Raw genomic sequence first — 20,293 nt, 5'->3', positions numbered from 1 at the left:
TAGTTTTAAACTTCCTTAAGTCATTATCCAAAGCAAATAAACTGGGATGAATTCAAGCCCTACTAACTGAAATTTCTCAGACTGAGTAGCTTTTCACCTCTACTTTTCTCATTCATCTCTACTTCCATTTTAATCATCCCATCAATAAACCTTACTTTGCAGGGCTGAAGCAATTACACCAAACTCCAGTCCTTCCCATCCCTTCTGTTAAGAGTTGTCCACTTTCTTCACCTCCCTCCTGTTTTGCTTTTTAAACAGCTTTCTTACCACCGTTCATATCACTGTCACAGCTCAGCACTCCCTGATTTCGCAGGACACTGAGCACTTTGGTGCACCCCTGGTTTGTATCCTGCCTCAGCAGACCCAGCTACAGCAGGTACCAGCCCACGAGGCGCTGCTGAGGATCTCCGACCACTCCAGCTGACAGCAAATTGCCACACCAACAGGTAATCCTCATCCAGAAATTAAATTATGAGCAACTAGGTTTGCCTAACTCCTCAAAAATAGCTGCAGCTGCACCTCATTTTTCAGAGTATCCCAGGGAGGTGATCTCTTTTTCATTTTCCTTCCATATTTCTCAGATGCTCCCACTTCCATTGCGCAATGAGCCTGGGGAGGCCTGGACTTGGCCACTACCATCAGCAAACCTGACTGACAGCCCATCTGCTTGGGTGAACTAATGAACGCTCCAGCTCCTTGTTAGCTACGTGCTGTCTGTTGTCTTCTCTGCACCTAACTGACATAATTTATTGCCCTGATACTTTATCATCTCATTAATCACCCTTTGCTTCCGCACCCAGCTACCAGCTTCTCCCCACATTTCTTGTCTGGCCACCAAGCTTTCTTTGCCAAACCTAAGTGGCTCTTCTGAGCTTTTTTTGCAGCTTTTTCCCTTTTCTGGCATGTTTCGTAAGTAACACTTCTGCCCTTTGTTACCCTCAAATTTATCTTTTCATGCCATTTGCCCTATCTAGACACTCCCCTTTCTTTCCAACCTTCCCGCTTCCACTGTCTTCTGCTGGGGTGTCCGCACTTTTTCTAAAAAGCCATCTACGCCACTTCCTTGTCCTAATCCAGGTACCAACCAGGCATCTCGATTCCACCAGACCAACCCCAAAACCTCAGCACAACTGGAAGCCAGCTCTCACCAGCAGCATGCCGATGTCCAGCCTGCAGAGGAGGCTCTCTCTCTTATAGAGTGTTGCCTCCACGGTCCAGGGTGGCTGTGACCCCCATCTGCTCTCCAAAACACCCGATCAGACGCCCTGTTTGGAGGCTTTCAAGCCAGCTGCTGGGTGAAGCTGTGGCGTGGAGTGGGTCGAAGCCAGCCAGCTGTATTTGCACCAGAGGGCGCTTACAGACTACTGAGCTGGAGCCCTCCTCTTCTGGGTGCTCTGCAAAAGGCCTTGCGCTGCTGCTCGGTTCCTGCAAACAAAAGGAGGAAACAAAAACACCGTGTAAGCACACATCCTTGGCAGGGAATGGGTTCGCGTCCCTTCCCCAGTGCAGCGCTTGTTTGCAAGGTGAAATTCTGCACCCTGAGCTATGCAGTCCACAATACCTCAGTTATTCTCATGACTTTAGAGGCATTCCTGTAATATTTTTGTATTCCCAGACAGATGCATTGAAAATTGTGGAAACCAAATGCTTCCCGAGGTATCTGCCTGTGCCACCTGTCAGCACAGGAAGCATGTGCCCAATCTGCTCGTGGCCTGTGCCACCCCCAGCCCTCCCCATGCCAGCTGATATTACCTTCTTGAGGTACCACCAGCCAGCTGGTGGGTGCGGTTTTCTATCACGTCTGACTTTTACATAATGGAGTGAAAGAGAACATGATTTTGGTATTCTCTGGAGGCTCAGCTAAGCCTCCTTAGTTATTAATTGCATTACACAACTTAGTTATGTTGAATGGTACAGGGTTCAGGACACTGACTTTTGCCCAGTCCTCTATCTCTTAGACAATACAAGAACAAGTCCCTGTGGTGTTCAGATCCCTCCCTACTGTCTGGATCCCCTGCAGCTGATCCTCCCACCCTGGTGCCTCAGCAAAGGAGGCAGGGTGCGAAGCAAGGGCAGCTTTGCCAAGCTTTACAGCAAAACACCAGAAAAGGGTCTCTAAGCCAGCCAGCACACTTTGCCTCCTCTGTTTGTGTGTTAGATACTGTAGTAGCCTCTAAGTAAACAGTCAGCATGGTGAGCTTCTCAAAACCCGCCCCAGTCCTCACTCTTTCCCATCTCATCCCCCCTTCCAGCAAATATAAGACAGTTCTGTCCTTCTCTCTGGTTGTGGAGAGATTCAGGACCAAATTTTCAGGATGTAAGCACTGCATTGATCATCATGATTAAAAGTTTCTCTCCACAAGTGAATATCCTCAAGAATGATACAACATAAAGCATTATCAGTTGTGACAGCAAGTTGATGCTAGCACGAGAGTAATCCCAGCTGCCCACCTCCTGTGCAGAGCTATAGGAACACTTCTAGGTTTGTGCATGCATCTTTTAAAAGCTTTGTACAGATATCTGGAGGGAAAATCCAGCTTGAATCCTGTCACAAAAGATCATATTTAATGTAAAAGACTATAATGCAACATAAATAATATACTGCCTTATAAAATAAGTGGCTGAGAATAGGAATGCGCTGTTCTTAGAAATATGGTACATTTTGCAGAAAAACAGCAGAGCAAAAGAAAAAGTGGTCATTCTCCCAATAAAATTTAACTTACTGAAAAACAAAACAAAACAACAACAACAAAATTGAAAATAGAAAGAAAGTAATAAATCAAAGATGAGGAACTCCAGCACTGAAAACATGTTGCTTATTTTCCTTAGAGCCAGCTTGCCACTAGTTATAAACATCAGTGTCCTAAAAAGGGATGGGCTCAGCTGATACTCTGACTAGCCTATTGCTAAAGCAAAATTACAAAACAGAGAGCAATCATAATTACTAGCAAAATGGGTTTGGAGCTGAGATAGAAAGCTAGAAGAGAAACTGTTTAGGAAATAAATCATGAGTTGCATGCATGTACCGTGGTAGAAGGAAGTTACTCACGGATTTGTCCAAGGGCTGACTTTGGATCTGGTATTGTTCATTCTTACTGATGGTCTTAGACTAAACCCAAGGGCAATGCCAATTAAGTGACAAGGCAGCAAAAGATACAAAAGAGGAGGGAGAGTATCATGTGAGGAGGAGAAAATGACACTGAGAGACAGAAGAAAATACCTCTGTCCAGCTGGCAGCATTGCACGTCCAGGTACAAACCTATGCTGTATATTTTGGTTTACCAACAGGCTGATGGAAACCAGGATCTGAATGTGTTAGCCAGACTCAGCGAAATGCCACCAAATAGCATGGCTATTAAAAGAGAAATGCATTTTCTAGGAGCTCTCAGGCAAACTATTTCCAGCAGCGACATGTAACCCAGTAGTTACCAGCACCAATGCCACTGAACAACACACCTGCCCTATCTCTGGGATGCTGTAGGCACTGTTGGGCATCCAGGCCCCATCAGCCAAGCTGGGTGCTGGCGGATCCCTCCTGGAAGAGACGTGTGAGGGAGCTGCGATGGGGATCAGCGAGCGCAAAATGGGTCCTTAGACAGGAGGCTGAACGTGCTCAAAGGCTTCTTTCCCATCTGATCAGAACCAGTTCTCATGGAAACACACAGAACTCTTCTCCACCAGGAATATTTGATTCTGTGCTAAGTTCCATGCTTGTATTATTTTCTCCACCAAGCCTTTAACATTTCATCTGACCAGGACTTCTACTGCTGTGAGGACCCTTGTGGATGGAAAAAATCAAACTTGCAAATCACTTGCAGGTCATGGCATCTTCCAACACATTTACTGTCCAGAGAGTCAGACCCATCCTTGCACAGGAGCCCAGGAAGGAGCCCACCTGAAGCACGTTATTATGCTGCAGCGAGGGCGTCGCATCAGCCAACATTCAGCTGGCCCCTGCTGCTGCTGGAGAAGGAGAAGGTGCCTGGAGGATTACACACACACAGACCTTTGTCACGGTGGCAGAGGCCAGAGAAAACAGCTCCTGCATGTACACCATTTCACACAGTGTGGGTGTTATGTTGGGATTACGGGTTTGTTTTCACAGGAAGGGAGATGGCTGGTGTACATGAATGAGCAGGCGAGAGGTTTCTCCTCTTGGCTCCCACATCTCAGTTGGGCTGTATGGGCCTGGTGAGGGGAGCTTTCTAGGGAAGAGGCTCAGGAGGGTGTCTGCGTTGCAAGGCCACTGGGAGAAACACAGGCTAGAATCAGAACTGGCTGCAAACATATTAAAATGTTTTTTTGTTTGTTTGTTTGTTTTAAACCAGCTGTTAAAATGTGTTGTCAAAGCAATGTATTTGGTTAAAAGAGCTTACACTGAGCAAAGGGAATTTACACAGCAGCACAAACCCCCCCAAAACCTCTGGGTGGTAATTTCCCCCTGTCAAACTAATTCCCATCTAGCTTGTTCCCCAGCATCATCTTTAATTGCTAGGGCCTCACAGAGAGGCCTGTGTAAGGGAAGAAAAATAATAATTAGCCTAGCTTTTCTCTCATCTTTGCTGTCAGTCTGCAGGGACTGGCCTTTTAAACATTTATTTGCTTAAATAATGTTGCTCTGGTGGATTGTTAGAAGGAAGAACCCAGAGGGAAGAAGTGTTTGCATTGCACAGTGCAGGCACAGGGGGGAATCACGCTTCTCTTGCTGCCTTCAGGGAGCTGAATTTTGTTGGCATGTGTCAAAGAAAGGCTTCTCTCCTGTTCCATGAAATCATGGGTTTTAGGAATATGAGAGGAGACAGAAAAATCCTGGTGTTACAATTGGGCACACGGGGAAAAGGGCTGGGGAGAAGACCTGGAACAGAACTAATCAATCAGAAAGGCAGAGCAGAGCAGTGGATGGAGTGCTCTTCAGTCACAGCCATTCTCCCTCTACACCACCCATTCAGTCCTCCAGGGGTGCTCATTAAACAACAAAAAAATGGGGAAAACCTCAGTAACTTGAGTATTTTTTGACTTGGTTGTGAGACAGAAAGCACTAAGGAGAGCCAGGACTGCAGCCTGCACAGGAAAGAAGTGCCAGAGGCTGTGGGGAAGCCTGCAGCTCTTTTGCAGGAGCCATCCCAGTGATCACGAGCAGTAAAAATCAAACTTCCTCTGAATCCTTTCAATGTGGGGGCATTAAATTATCTCCCTGACCTGTCAGATTGGCAAAGCAGTAGATCTGTAGCACAATACAGTCATCAAGGCTGGAGGAGACCTCAGGAAGTCCCTGTCCTTCAGGAGCGTCTGAGTGGGATCAATGCACACAAATCCATGGGCCCCGACAGGATGCATCCATGTGTGCTAGGGGAGTTGGGAGAGGTGATCGCCTAACCACTCTCTATCATCTCTGCAAGGTCCTGGAGAACAGGAGAGGTGCCTGAAGACTGGAGGATAGCCAATGTCACTCCAGTCTTCAAGAAGGGCAAGAAAGAGGATCCGGGAAACTACAGGCGAGTCAGTCTCACCTCTGTCCCTGGAAAGGTGTTGGAACAGCTTGTTCTGGATGCCATCTCCAAGCAACGTGAAGAGAAGAAGGTTATGAGGAGTAGTCAGCATGGATTCACCAAGGGGAAGTTGTGCTCGACCAACCTCGTTGCCTTCTATGATGGCATCACCAGCTGGATAGATGGGGGGAAAGCAGTGGATGTCATCTACCTTGACTTTAGCAAGGCTTTTGATACTGTCTCCCACGACATCCTGCTAGCAAAGCTGAGAAAGTGTGGGATAGATGAGTGGACAGTAAGGTGGGTTGAGAACTGGCTGACTGGCTGAGCTCAGAGGGTGGTGATCGGTGGCGCAGAGTCCGGCTGGAGACCTGTGACTAGCGCTGTTCCCCAGGGGTCAATGCTGGGTCCAGTCCTGTTCAACATCTTCATCAACAACCTTGATGAGGGAACAGTGTCTGCCCTCAGCAAGTACGCCGATGACACGAAGCTGGGAGGAGTGGCTGACACACCAGAAGGTTGTGCTGCCATTCAGCGAGACCTGGACAGGCTGGAGAGCCGGGCAGGAAGAAACCAAATGAGGTTTAACGAGATCAAGTGTAGAGTCCTGCACCTGGGAAGGAACAACCGCACGTATCAGTACAGGCTGGGGGGCGACCTGCTGGAGAGGAGCTCTGCGGAGAAGGAGCTGGGGGTCCTGGTAGACGACAGCCTGGCCATGAGCCAGCAGTGTGCCCTGGTGGCCAAGAGGGCCAATGGGATCCTGGCGTGCATTAAAAGGAGCGTGGCCAGCAGGTCAAGGGAGGTGATCCTCCCCCTCTACTCTACCCTGGTCAGGCCTCACCTGGAGTACTGTGTGCAGTTCTGGGCTCCCCAGTACAAGACAGACAGGGATCTCCTGGAAAGAGGCCAGCAGAGGGCCACAAAGATGATACGGGGCCTGGAGCATCTTCCCTATGAGGAAAGGCTGAGAGACCTGGGTCTCTCAGGTTCAGCCTGGAGAAAAGAAGACTGAGAGGGGATCTTATCAATGTTTATAAATACCTGAGGTGTGGGAGACAGAGGGATTTGGCCAACCTTTTTTCAGTGGTTTGTGGGGATAGGACAAGGGGCAATGGCCACAAAATGGAGCACAGGAAGTTCCGCACCAACATGCGGAAGAACTCCTTCACGGTGAGGGTAACAGAGCACTGAAACAGGCTGCCCAGGGAGGTTGTGGAGTCTCCTTCTCTGGAGATATTCAAGGCCTGTCTGGATGCCACCTGGGCAGCCTGCTCTAAGGAGCCTGCTTTGGCAGGGGGGTTGGACCCGTTGATCTCTTGAGGTCCCTTCCAACCCCTACAATTCTGTGATTCTGTGATCCTGTCCACCCTCCTGCTCAAAGCAGCTCAGCTCTGGGGTTAGACCAAGCTGCTCAGGGCTTGAGCCAGTTGGGTACTGAAAACCCCCAAGGTTGGGGATGGCAGAGCCTCTCTGAGTGACCTGTGCCACTGCACAGCTGAGCACAGCTTGGATCAGCACAGCCCTAGCACCCAAGCACCGGCTTTCATTTCTGGAGACCTCCTGGAGGGACAGATGTTCGCCTGGTGCCAGCACCTCCTTCCTTACCAGGACCTGCCCAGGCTTCACAATATCTCTGTGGCACAGCGCTGCAGGTAAAATGCCCTTTTTCTCTAAACGTAACAAAATAGCTGGATATCCAGGGTTATTTCTGCAGCAGCACAGATGGATTGTGGGCAACCCAGAGCACTTCAGTGACCATAATATTTTGGATTACTGAGAAAGCCGCACTTCCAATTGTAGTGGGTTTACGTGGCAAGGTTTTGGTAGCAGGGGGGCCACAGGGGTGGCTTCTGTGAGAAGAATCTAGAAGCTGCCCCATGTTAGGTAAGGGCCCCGCTGCTGACCAGAGCCGAGCCAATAAGCGATGTTGTTTGCACCTCTGTGAGAGCATATTTAAGAAAGGGGAAAAAAAAAAAGTGAGAGGAGTGAGAAACAGCCTTGCAGGCGCCAAGGTCAGTGAAGAAGGAGGGGGAGAGGTGCTCCAGGTGCTGGAACAGAAGTCCCCTGCAGCCTGTGGTGAGGACCATGGTGAAGCAGGCTGTCCTCCTGCAGCCCATGGAGTACCACAGTGGAGCAGGGTTCCACGCTGCAGCCCATGGAGTACCACAGTGGAGCAAGTGGACCTGCACTGATGGAGGCTGCGACCTGTGGAGGATCCCCACCAGAGCAGGCCCCGCTGGAGCTGCAGCCTGTGGAGAGGAGCCCACGCAGAAACAGGTGACCTGGCAGTAGCTGCTGCCCATGGGGGACCCAGGTTGGAGCAGTTTGCTCCTGAGGGATGGACCCCGGGGTAAGGAGCCATATCTGGAGCAGCTCTTGAAGAGCTGCTGCCTGTGGGAAGCCTACGCCAGATCAGTTCGGCAAGGACTGCATCCTGTGGGAGGGACCCCACAGCACAGGGGACGAGAGTGACCGAGAAGAGGCGGCAGAGACAAAGTGCTATTGACTGACCATAACCCCCATTCCCCCATTGCCCTGTGCCGCTCAGGGAGAGGAGGTGGAAGAGGGTGGATAGGGGGGAAGGCGTTTTTGGTTTCTTTCCTTTGTTTCTCACTTCTCTAGCTTGTTAGTAATAGGCAATAAATCTCACTATCTCCCTGCTCTGAGTCTGTTTTGCCCATCATGATAATTGTTGAGTGATCTCCCCATCCTTATCTCAACCCTTGAGCCCTTTGCATCGCATTTTTCTCCCCCTTTCCCTTTGAGGAGGGGGAGTGAGAGAGTGGTCGTGGTGGAGCTCGGCCACCCACCCGAGTAAAACCACCACATCAATCTTTTCAGCATGGTGCGGTGGTTTGGACTGTTAACCACCAGCATTGAAAGCTGCAAGCAAAAACCAGCTTACTGCTTGTAGGTGGCTAGCTTCTCCCCCAGTTAGCAACATCAATAACAATAAAATTAAAATTAAAACAGGAGCAGTATAATCTGAAGGTCAGCTCACAAATTGAAAATTATGCAAGAGCAAATGAGGCTAGTGCTTTGCTAACAGGAAGAACTGGTTATCAGACTGCTTCTGCAGAGGCAACCTTAAAGAAAATTTGGGGGATGACATGCCACAAAGGTATTTATTGTTGTATATTATTACTGCTATATCCCAAAGGAGGTGATGTAACTAAAATATGGCAAAAGCTTTTATGGGGCATGCAAAAAAATAAAGGGAATGTAACAAAAAAAAAAGAATCAAAAGGATGAGGGGTTGTGATTTCTTGTCTCTTTTTAACAACTAAGAAGCATTACTTACTTTTCTTACTTCAACAAGAAAAAGGAAGGTCCACTGCAAACCTGAAAGGCAGCTGATCCAAAATGAAGTTTTGAGGAAAGCAACCAGGAAGAGTCTTTATCTCAGCTGCACTTGGAGAAGCTGCAGGGCAGCTGGGATTAGGCCTGGGATTGAAACCCATTCCCCCATCCCAAAACCCATCCCGAGTACAGAGGTGGGATCCACTTAGTTCTAGAGACCTCAAATGAGACTCAGCAATTTGGGGTTATACTTTGAACAAAACAAACAAATAAACTCTTATTTTGTTTTTCAATAGCCAAGCCTCAAGGTGCCTGCAGCAGCGGGGACAGTGCGTCGGGCTAAGCCCTGCTCATGCTGCTGAAAAGGCATGCTGCTGAAAACCCACATGGAGACCAGGGCTGGATCCTGCGTGTAGGTAAGCAAATAACTAAGATCACAACACAGGAAGAAACAGAAGGCAAAACTGCAAATTTTGGAGAACAGAGAATTAGAAAATGAACGTTGGCACCAACGCGCATAATAAAACATGACAGTTCATCATAGACCTGTCTGGGAAGGAAGCCGTCAGTGAGGATAAAAACTGAACTAAAATCAAGACTTTTGGTAAATGGAAAGACTGAGGCATCCTGATGAGAGCCTTTAGAAGTTACCTAAAAATAAACAAACAAATAAACCCCTAAAGATCTGAAGATTTCAGCACCATCTGGAGACGCTGGGAAAAGAGAAACAGCTTGCTGCTGTAGGAGGTATTAAAGAACGGGGTTTACATATATATGTGGAGATGTATATCAGAGTTCTACACATTGGCAGCAGAGATGAAGCCAAGGCTCAGAAGTCGAATCCAATGGGAGATGTCTGAAGCTACCGTTCATTTGGATCAGCTCGCTGCAACACACACCTGCGGCAAAACTGGGCTTTGCCTTCTGCCTCCCCTCCATCAGTGCTGGGAAGGTCTTATGGAAGGAAAGGGGAAAGCAAGCGGCATTTATCTCACTGCGACACTATAGGGTGATTTGGGGTGCATGGGGGATTTTTCGGTGTAGAAGCAATAACAGACCTGAGCAAAACTTCATGCAGACCCCAGAGCAGCCACCATCTGAGCCAGGTACAGACAATCCAATACAAAACCAGCAGAGCTGAAAAGGTCTTGAGAAGCCCATCAAGATTTGAATATACTGACAGAACAACAACCCTGTGAAAAAACAGATGTTTATGCCAGGTTGGGTGCTGAGAGAGGCAACGCTCTGCCGGAGCCCCATGCCCCTGCCCACACACAGCGAGTGCCAAGCCCAGGCAGGAGACCATGACCTGTCGCTAACTTTACATCGCTTAATGCACACGGTTTGTCTCGGAGATGGAAAGATAATAACAGAGGGCTTTACCAGTGTGCTGCACTTATTTCAAAGTGGCCTTCATGATGCTGGAGTCTTCAGGAGAAGAACCACATTATATCCCAAAGCGGTGGGAGTGCGTATGAGCCATGAATAGTTCCCCTGCCTCTGTATCTTGGTTCAGCTCCCTAAAATGAGGATTACTTCAAGGTACAGAGTTTCAGCTTAGCTATTGCTTCCATGGCAGGTTGAACAAGTGAGGTACAGTTTAATTGCTAGGCACGAGCAATTAAATTAAATTAAATTAAAAAGTTAAGCTCTCATTATCTGAAACTGAACACTGGAAATTAATAGACACTTACAGCCTTAATCTCTGTTCCTCAGATCTCTAGCTGCAAAAGGGAGCAGTATCACCCCTGTCTAATTTCCTCAGCTAATTATATAGGATTACAATGCTTGCAGCTCACTAATGCTTGTGCATTGTTTTGATATTCTGGTGAAACACCCCAAAGGCAAGAGTTCTGTATTCAGTGCTGCTGCGTCCCGACACTGTTTGATGGATAATCCATAAAGTGACACACTGATGGGAAGGATAAGAAGGATGATTGAGTGACTCTCCATTCACCAAGTGGAAAGAAATAGTATTGAAACCTATAATAAAAGACTGTTTTAACACTTATCCACAAGAAAATCAAACTTAGGATATGCACACGGCCTCAGTTCTGGGATTTCCTAGTGCTGGGCTTTGCAATCCTTAAACTTCCCATCACAGACTCAAATTCTCTCTTGTGGCATGAGCACCTTGCGTGGACCTTGTGGAGGAGAGGGTAGAGCTCTTACGGCTGTCACAGCTGACGTACAGCTGCCTGTTAATGGCCAGCAGACGTGGTGAACCCCAGCCCAGCTCTACCACCCGTGGCTTTGTTGGGGCCACAGAATGCCCACTGGCTACCCCATGTCCACCCTCTTTTGCTTCTGTGCCTTGGCCTGGGGAACCAGCCCCTGCAGCTGGAGTTTGGCAAACATACTTCTGTAGGGAAGGCTTTTTTCGAGGGTATCGCTGAGAATCTCTTTAGATAGCAAAATTATCCATTTTCCTGGTAAGCAGACCCAGCCATGGCAGCATTAAAGGCACTTTTGCCTTTGGTGTGGCAATTTCTTCTCAGATACTAACTACAACAACAGAATTTTCCTGTGTTTTCTTCAGTGTGAAGAGCCGTTTCGTGACCTTGTTAACCTAGTGCAGCCCTGAAATACAAAGCATGGCAGCACACTTGGCTAGGATTTCAGGTTGCAAAAAGGATCTAAATCTGCTATTTCTTTCCACATCTTTCCTGCAAAGCCCTTCAAAGACTTTGCTGTGAGAGGTATTGAGGAAGATGCACACCCTGTGAGGCTCCTGCAGCAAGTGAAGCTGAGAGAGGAAAAGCAGAGAAGTGACATCTGAAACACCAGCATGCTTCTGGGGTTCAATGTGGTCCTTCTCAACAGAATATCAGAGGAATAACAGGATATCAGAGCATATCAGAGATATCAGAGCATATCAGTATGGAGACACATTTTAGGGTTTTTTTGTTTGTTTTTTTTGCCATGAAGAAGGAAAATACCACGTGGGGCAGAATTTGCTTGCTGCCTCCATTATTTCGAAGCCAACCTCCAGGCCCATGGCAGCACAATTCATACCAGACAGCGCAGTGACTCACCCGACATATACAAATGGTGCAGTGCCATCAGGCTCGGGCACGAGAACCAGAGAAACCTGAAGCTAAAAATACAGCCCAGCACTTCCTCCAGGCCCTCGCACATGCCTGCCGTGTTGCCAACATCCTGGCTGAGCCAAACCGAAGGCTCGAAGTGGAAGAGCTGCGTTCAGACACAGTCTATTTTTAAAAGCTAATTCACTTTTTGTAGCTCGCAGTGTAAGTTCATTGATATATAAAGCACATGGATGTCTCTGAAGATGATACATTTAACCCAGTGTCATCTGGAAGCTTTATTTAATTCTTAGTGTTTTTACATAGGGACTTGCTCATGAGTACCAGTAGCTTACTCAGGAAGTCATCCTCCTCCTGTTGCACTTGTGCTGCTGGCAGGACACCAACTTCCACCTGGTCACTGATGGCTTGCTGCACTTTCCCTCTTGCCATCTGGCTTACCTGCAGCCTGGCCTAAAAATCGGAGATGAGGAGGAGCAAGCAAATTCTGCCCTGCACAGACTTTTCTTCCTTTTTTGCAATAAACACTAAATTCTGTCACAATATCTTTTTCAATCTCTCTCTGAGATCAGCCCTCTGTGAGGTACACCCTCTTTAAATATTCCTGAATTCCATCACTTATTTGCTTCAATGGCTTTCTCCTCCCTAAATTATCCCTCAGGTCTAGGACCATTTCTGTCACCCCCTGCTCCTTGCAGGGCCCAGGGCGCACACAGGTCAACCACAGGGTGAACACCCTGGCTGTGCAGTGCTTTCCAGCATCCCCATGACCAGCACATGGCAGATAGCCAGGTCCTGTGTCTGCTGCAGCCACATTGGGGACTTCTTCCCAGGGCATCAACAGGCTGTGCTGGCCTGGAGGAGCCCCGTCCATAGCCTCATTTCACCCGCCCCCCCCTTTTTTTTTTTTGTGCACAGGGGTCCATCAGCACGCCGGAGAACCAGCACAGTGGGCTGATGGCAGCAGACCATTATCATACAAGGGTAGAGCAGACACAAGCGTAGTTACTTCAGCCTATGCTTGAGATAGAAAATTGAGGCCATACAGACTCGATACATTTTTTCAGATTTCCTGCCCCTGCCATGAAGGCTGCTGAGCCACTTCTCCCACATTCAACAGAAAGAAACCCTACTTTATTTGAGCTTGGTGAGCAAAACATGGAAAAGCCAGAAAACACCTCAAAATATAACACTGGAGAGTCCATTATACCTTCTCCTCCCAAATAAATGTCTTTCACCCCCTCTTACTTCTTTTCTTCAGAAAACATTTCTTCTGATGTTATTCCAGGACTGATACCAGGCTCCTTTGATGCACTGAAATTCCCCAAAGAACAACACTCAACTTTTGCAAGCAACCCTCATCTACATGCATATATTCCTCCTCTCCGCCTCCAAGGAATAGTTTCCTATGATCTTCCAATATTTATTTAGGTCATTTTTGTCTTCATCCAATTTTATCTTTGGAGAAGAAAGTCTGCATATGTTTCTTCAGATGTCACTCTCCCTCCTGCGCAGTCACGGTAAATACACAGCTATGAAGTCTTTCCTCCATGTAAACAGATCTGGAGCAAGCATCCTAGTTATCTTCAAGATTTACCCTTGGGGTAGCAGCTCCCCTTGAAGTCTGTATTAGTTTTAGCGTTCTCTGCAATTAGCAGCATTAGGCCAACACTGAGACAATTTCCAAAGCCTCCACCTAAGTTTCTGGTATTGGGATTTCTTCTCCCAAAGCCTCTGAAGACAAATTCTGCACAAGAACCACAAGCACGATTCACGGTATCCACTGGAACTTGAACAACGCTTTTTACAGATCTGATTTCTCCTCAGCTGAATTCAGCCCTCTGGATATGAAACCATTTGGGCGCGAGAGCTCCCTGCGTGGGGCAACATCCCCTCGCTTAGACTGCACCAGCCACTACGAGACTGCAACGCAGGAAAACAAGGTTGTGTTTTGCCTAATTACCAGACAGTGAAAGCTATTCTTAGGCTGCCAAGCCAGTGCTATAGAGCGCAATGAATTTCGTATGGTTTCTGAAATTTGTCACGGCACAGGTATCGCTCCCTCACACACACAGCTGGCTTGTTCTTCAGTGCAACAGCCTGCAGCAGCACCCGGCTCCGGGGAAGGCTTGCTTGCTGCCTTCCCAGCTCTGAAAGCCGCAGGACCTGCAGGGGAGTGGGCTCAGGCCGACTTTCCCCATGAAGAGGACAAATAAATGTCTTTAGGATTCAGCTCACAGGCATGGGAGATGGGATGCTAAATTCCTGCCCAGTATTTGCTGCTCTTTTGTAGGCACTAATCTGCTGACATGGCAACTGGATCCCCTTGGGTGGATCCTTGAATACACACAAATTTCCATGGCAGGAGTCTGCGTGGGCAAAAAAGCCCCTTCATGCCAAGGGAGGCAGGTGCCAAATTTTTCTTGCTGTAATCTCCTATAAGCTCAGTGAAACCACTTATCTGAAAAGGCAGGAGGAAGCTGGCTCCAGTTCCTTCCATAATTAAAGGGCTGGTGCTCTGGGCACGTACCCTTGTAGTAGGAATATTATTCTCCCACTTCTCAGCTCCCAAGGAACCATGACTTGGGTAGGGTAGCTTGGAGATGTGTAGATCCAAGAACTACTCATCCCTTGCTTGCCATCTGAGAGATCAAGTAGGAAGATGCACAAAACAGCAAGAGAAGTTGCTCAGCTAAATACATCCAGCTCTGCAGGAAAAGAAAACTCTGTGACCATTTACAAGAGATAAGTAAGTCTCTGGCTGTCCCCAGGGACACATACAGGCTCTACTCATAACCCAGTTTGTCCCAGGTCCCAAGCATGGCATTGCATCTCTAAAATGTAATTAACTAAACAAAACAAAACAAAACAAAAGCAATGAAGATGACAAACTAGAAGGTAACAAGGTCGCATCTGAAACTTTTCTGTTTTCCTGCACAATTGCTCCCACAGCCCAGGAGACACATTTCTCATTGCTAATACCAGCACCAGGCTCTCACGAGCCCCTTTCCCCGCCAGCACCATTCCCTACAAACAGGCTGGCTTTCTGGGTTAGATCAGTCCACCCCCAAAGTATAAAGGCAGCTCACCCTCTGCCAGAACTAGGTCAGACCAGTTGGTCCCAGGTGGACGAAGGTACCTATGCAGTGGGACTATGCAACAGCCCCAGCCCCAGGGACATTATACATTTTGATGTTCACAGCCATGCTAGTGGGGGCAGACCTGCTTTTCCAGCCATTGTTATGAGCCCATGAACAAGTACTTACTTATCATGTGTTTTAAAAACAGTTTTAAATTTTAGGAATAAATAGATCTATATTCATGTATATATCTGTGTGTGGGTGTGCATAAAAACACGCAGGTAGAGATGAGAGAGTGGGGTTATTTATATCAAAAGCAGACTTTTAATACGCAAAACAAAAGTACATCTGAATATCTCATGTTTCATTAAGGCTGCTCAGTGGCTTGCTGACAGATTTTGCTGTATAAGTTATTTTTTTTCAGCTGGAGAAAAGCATTTATCTAACCAAATCCCTGGACAGAATAAAGGTTGTTCTGTCTTGCTCACAAAAAATGACTTTAAAAAAAACATTTTTTATTCCTCGAGATCACGTTTGATACTCTTTTTTTCTTAACCTCCCATTTGTAACTTATCACAACAATGAGAAAAAAATTATTTTTGCTCTCCATTGGAAAGAAAGGCAAACTGTTTAAGTTTAAATAATAAAAGCTTTAAATAAAAAAAATAAAATAAAATAAAATAAAAAAACACTGTGTTATAGCCCTGCTCAGCTTCACGTCATGGGTTCTTAACCTGTTCTCATCATTCTGCTTTGCTATTCATGCTCCCTCTTTTTTGCACTTACTCCCCCTGTGAGGGACATTCCTGCACTTTTTACCCAGTTTCTTTAATTTTCTGCCCAGAAGCTTTTCCAAGAGCAGTTCTGGAACCCTGGGTTTCTACCAGCCTCTGAATGGGGCTGAAGAAATTAACTTCCACTTCTGCCCACTCAAAGCAAACCAAACCCTGAAGAAGTCAATGGAGAGAGGATGTTAAGCCTCTGTCTCGAGAGCAAACCTGAGAAAAAGCTGCTGGGCATCCTCTTTCACCTCCCCCAGGAGAGTTCAACTAGAAAGAGAAGGAAGGAATGCACTCCCTTCTCCTAACAGGACTTACATGCTGGTCTTTCAACCTTGCTCTGCTGCCTCAACACTTCTTCTTTCTTGTGGTTCTTCCTCAATTTTATCTCCTCGCACTATTTCCTTGCTGCATGTCACACACTTCTGTATGTGTCCAAAGGAAAACCCTGACCTACAAACCCTTTGGAGCTGCTGCAAGTTCAGAATGGAGGACTGAGCAGCTGAGAAGTATGAGCAGCCATTGACATGTGCCAAAATTCACAATGCCTTTAGAGAGCCATGTTGTCTAGGCGTCTTTTGGCTCGGTCACACTGGAGCAGGTCCTCACACCCACCGTAGATTCAGAGTGAGGACCTGACCAAGCTGAGCCAGAGTCGCCTGTGGAAAATGGGGCAAATGCTCAGGCCTGTTCTCATCCCTCTGAGCTCAGCAAGAAGTTCCCTGTAAGCTGGGTTTATACAGCTCTGAAAGGAGAGCTGCTCCACAGTTCCTGGCCACTGCAAACACAAGTGCTTATACTTCTGCCTACGGTGCTGATGAACAGCCCACATAAACTCACTCAAGCAGACAAGCTATTTTTTCATGAGTAACGCTCAAACTCTTGACAGGATTGAAAGTCCGACTCTGCATCCAAATTGGGTCATAATTTTACTCCTGTTTAGCTTATGTTTGGACACAGCTGCTTAAGGATGTAGCTATAGGATCGATGTTCAGAAAGCAGCAAGTTAACCAACAATTCATTTATAATGTCAGTTCTGTCTAGAAAAAATCCTATTATTGTCAGCGCTGGAACAAGTCTGATGGATCAAGTGTGTGGAAATGCATCTTCTGTGATGTTTGATCCAAGCTGAGGCACTATCGGTAGCAGTACCAAAAAAACACTATCACACCAAGTGACTGACATCTCCTGGATGATTTTCTCTTCACAGCATGGTATCAGCATATCTGTGCCAGTGGTGGGGGATGAGGTGAGTCCTTGACTCAAGAGTCAAATTCAGCTTTTTAATAAACACGGCGTTTCCATCCCCGCGGCTGCCAGCACACAGGGATATGCTGGCATCACATATACAGGACTGGGAATCAGAATCGGACGGGGCAGCCTGCAGCAAATTACTTGTGTCATACCTCACATACCGGCAAATAGACTTCAGGTCGCAGCAGAAACACAAGACTTGGCAATGGTCAGTGGAGAGATCACATTAACAAATGCAAACGTGTTTGAGACCTCGTGCTTCCACTCTCTATTCATAGACCTGTGGGTGCTGGCCTTTCACTGACCTACACCGAATTACTCAGGGCAAGGTTTGAAACCTCATCTGCTTGGGCCACTTTGTGGAGAATGGAGAGCATGTCCCTGGTGTTAGTGTAGATGTAGGTGGTTGCAAATGAGCTGAATCAGTCAAGTTATCAGCAGGGAATGGCCAGCAAACAGAGACATCAACTCAACTGACAGTCAATCTTGCTTTACACAACCTTGTCTTCTTGACTGGTGGCTCACCTTTGGACTCTGTAGTCAGTTTGGGGTCTTCGCCTGCATTTACCATTGTGTTTATTAACAGATGCTGATTGCAATGAACTAATTCAAGCTCCAACACAACTCATCTAGGTGATACACCAGCCTGGAGCGGGAAAGCATCTGTTTTATGAACTATCAGCAGATCTAGGTCGTGCTGTCCTTTCCCTCACTCACTCACTGCCATTTCTTGGTCCCATTAATACAATTCTTTGGGAGAGCATGCTCTCTGGCAGCATGGGGCTTCCTTGTTTAGGTCTGGATCACTTCAAAAACACCAGCTGCACAGAGGGATCAGGACAAGGATCCTGGGTCTTTGCAACGCGTTAACTATAAATCCTGGGGAAGACTGGTTGGCAAAGCAAGGCTGGGCTAGGAAAGGCCATGTCTCACTGAGGGCAAAGCGCTCCTTGTCAGGTGTGCCACCACTCACTTTGCCTGCCAAGACACTACAGACCAAGCATGAACTTCCAAGCTGTATTTTGCAGGGACTCGCATGAATGCTTGCATAGTTACACTTTCTATTGACACACACCTATCAGGGGTGCTCAAACATGGTCTTACCTGTCTGAGCAGAGGAAATGGTAGTCCCAGCTGAAAAGCACTTACAAACACAAAAGATCAAAAGAACATGACAGTACTGGCCAGCAGAAGAGGCTGCTGAGCACTGACAACATTGCAGGCAGCACTGTGAAAGGGGCAATGGCTAGAAAGACCTCTATGTGTTGCAACATCCCCTCAAAGCCCCGCAAAGGTGAGAAGGAAAGATAGGTTCAGCATGGAGATAAGGTCATGGCGAAACAGGCCAGGGTGGCCAGGCAGGCTTGCACAACTGCATGAGGTGGGAATCCCTCCATATTAATAGTGAATATGCAGTTTCCAATACCCCTCAATACTCTCCCAATTAAACCTGGCTGCCTCTGTGGTGGCTTGCAAGGTTTCACCCCATGTATCCTTTTCTTTGTAAGAGGTTTTCTGTAAAACCAGCAGGTCTGGGAGGTACCACCGGCACATACAGCAGGGTAGTTCAAATCCTGTTGTAAATCTGCAGTGCTGCCTGTTTACCAAGACTAAGTATTCGTATGTCAAAATCAACACTCTGTGCATGGATATAATATATATATATGTATTTAAGGTTATTCTGAGACAAATATAAGAAAAATCTTATAGTATAACAGGTCAGCTCCTATTGACTTCGGAGGGAGCATGGATGCAATAGGCACTTAGCAGGGAACTCAAGATCATCCCAATAGTATTTCAAGCCTATAAAGCACCTTCCCTCTGACTCCAATTGCATTAACCAGCAAAGGTTGTAAAGGCTATGTGGTGTATTACAAATTATTTCTGTCTTCATGTTTGGTAATAAAGGAGCCCTAGAGCACTTTGAGCTGCTTATCTCCAGCTGTATAGCTTGTGAGCTGCAAGGTGGTGAGAAGAAGCCCAGGAGAGATGACAATCTCAGCATAAGAGCTCAAACTGGCAAGTAACTTTCTCAGCTCTGGGATGCCATTACTGGATGGAGGAAGAACCAGCAGAAAGGCCCTTACAGCCATCAGCATGGGAATGGCTCCAAAAGGGGATACTTAGCTGATAAAAGATGTTTATTTTCATCGTTGTCTAACTTGGACATGCTAATCCACTTTGTCATCCCTCAGACTTAGACATGACCATGTAATAAGGTCTGACAGGGAAACTGTTAGAAAAACAGGCTAGCAGACCTCTGCTGTCAAGCAGATGGCTTCCAAGTCCCCTTAGGTCTCCATTAATTCATCATTATGCACTTTTGCAATCAGTCCTGTGATCCAAAGAATGGATGACATGAGCTTACACCACGTGAACAGGTTTAGTTCAGTCTAGTGCAACCATCCTCTGTCAGCTCAAAAATCACACACTGCATACGTGCATACCTTCATGAAGAAATCTAAAAGGGTGGCCATGCATAGGCAGTAGACACACAATAGTGTGCATTACAGCACAGACTCCCTGGAGGCAGTGGAACAAACGGCGGTTGTACTCCAAGAAAATAGATAGAAGCCCTGGCAGCTTTTCAGGTCAGATATACTCCCTTTTCTTGTACAGAATTACAGAGAAGTCCCCAGATAAAACACAATCAATGACAAAGGTTTTGCCTACCTGTATTCCAATTAATTCTACCCACGAACAAGATGAGTTTGGCCTGATGAGTTCCCATGGTTATTTCACTACTACTTGACCTCAGTCTAGAAAGGTCTGTCTCAAGGTGACATATTCCTCTGCTTCTTTTGGTCTTCATAATGGCCTACTTCTTGGTTATTTACTGTGCTAGGGCCAGAAAAAGAGACACATTCCCAAAGTTCCCCATAAAAGGTAGAGCAACACCCCTTGGATCTGCCCCTCAGACCTCCCTTTCCAATGTCTCACCCATTTGCAAGTGACATCAGTTTGGACCAAATTTAGTCAGCTCTATTACCCTGAGAAGTTCATGGATGGAGCTAGAAGTTGACATAAAATGTCAATACTGTTATTTAAAAATAAAATTTTAAGAAAAAAAAAGAATGCAAATTTAAGATTTTCATTAGTTCACTTCCCTGTTACATCATGGCAGTAGGGTACAACTGCCACTTGTCCATTTTTTTTTCCTCTAGTAGACATTCCAGTGGGAACTCTGAGCAAGCTACAGTGAAAAAATTAAATATCTTACATCTGGCAGTGATATTTATGTTATGTTAGAGATCAGTGCACAAACATGTTTTAGAGAAAGCAGTCACCTTTGATTCACCCTTACTTCAGGCTGACTTTGCCTCTATAGTGAAGATGAAGCT

The 20,293-nt window shown here is 46.7% G+C and overlaps 1 protein-coding gene across 1 annotated transcript in view; it reads right to left on the bottom strand.

Annotated features, from left to right (window-relative positions):
- Positions 1-20,293, bottom strand: part of COLGALT2 (collagen beta(1-O)galactosyltransferase 2) — a 157,264-nt gene that overhangs the window by 79,076 nt on the left and 57,895 nt on the right. The window contains exon 6 of the mRNA XM_040566471.1: positions 1,149-1,425. The gene's annotated coding sequence lies outside the window, so the exon portion shown is untranslated. The remainder of the gene's footprint in view (positions 1-1,148; positions 1,426-20,293) is intronic.

This window comes from Cygnus olor, chromosome 8 (genome assembly GCF_009769625.2).
Source record: "Cygnus olor isolate bCygOlo1 chromosome 8, bCygOlo1.pri.v2, whole genome shotgun sequence".
In the NCBI taxonomy this organism is placed as follows: Eukaryota; Metazoa; Chordata; class Aves; order Anseriformes; family Anatidae; genus Cygnus; species Cygnus olor.
The sequence above is the reverse complement of the archived record's forward strand: the minus strand, read 5'-3'. Positions and strand labels throughout refer to the sequence as shown.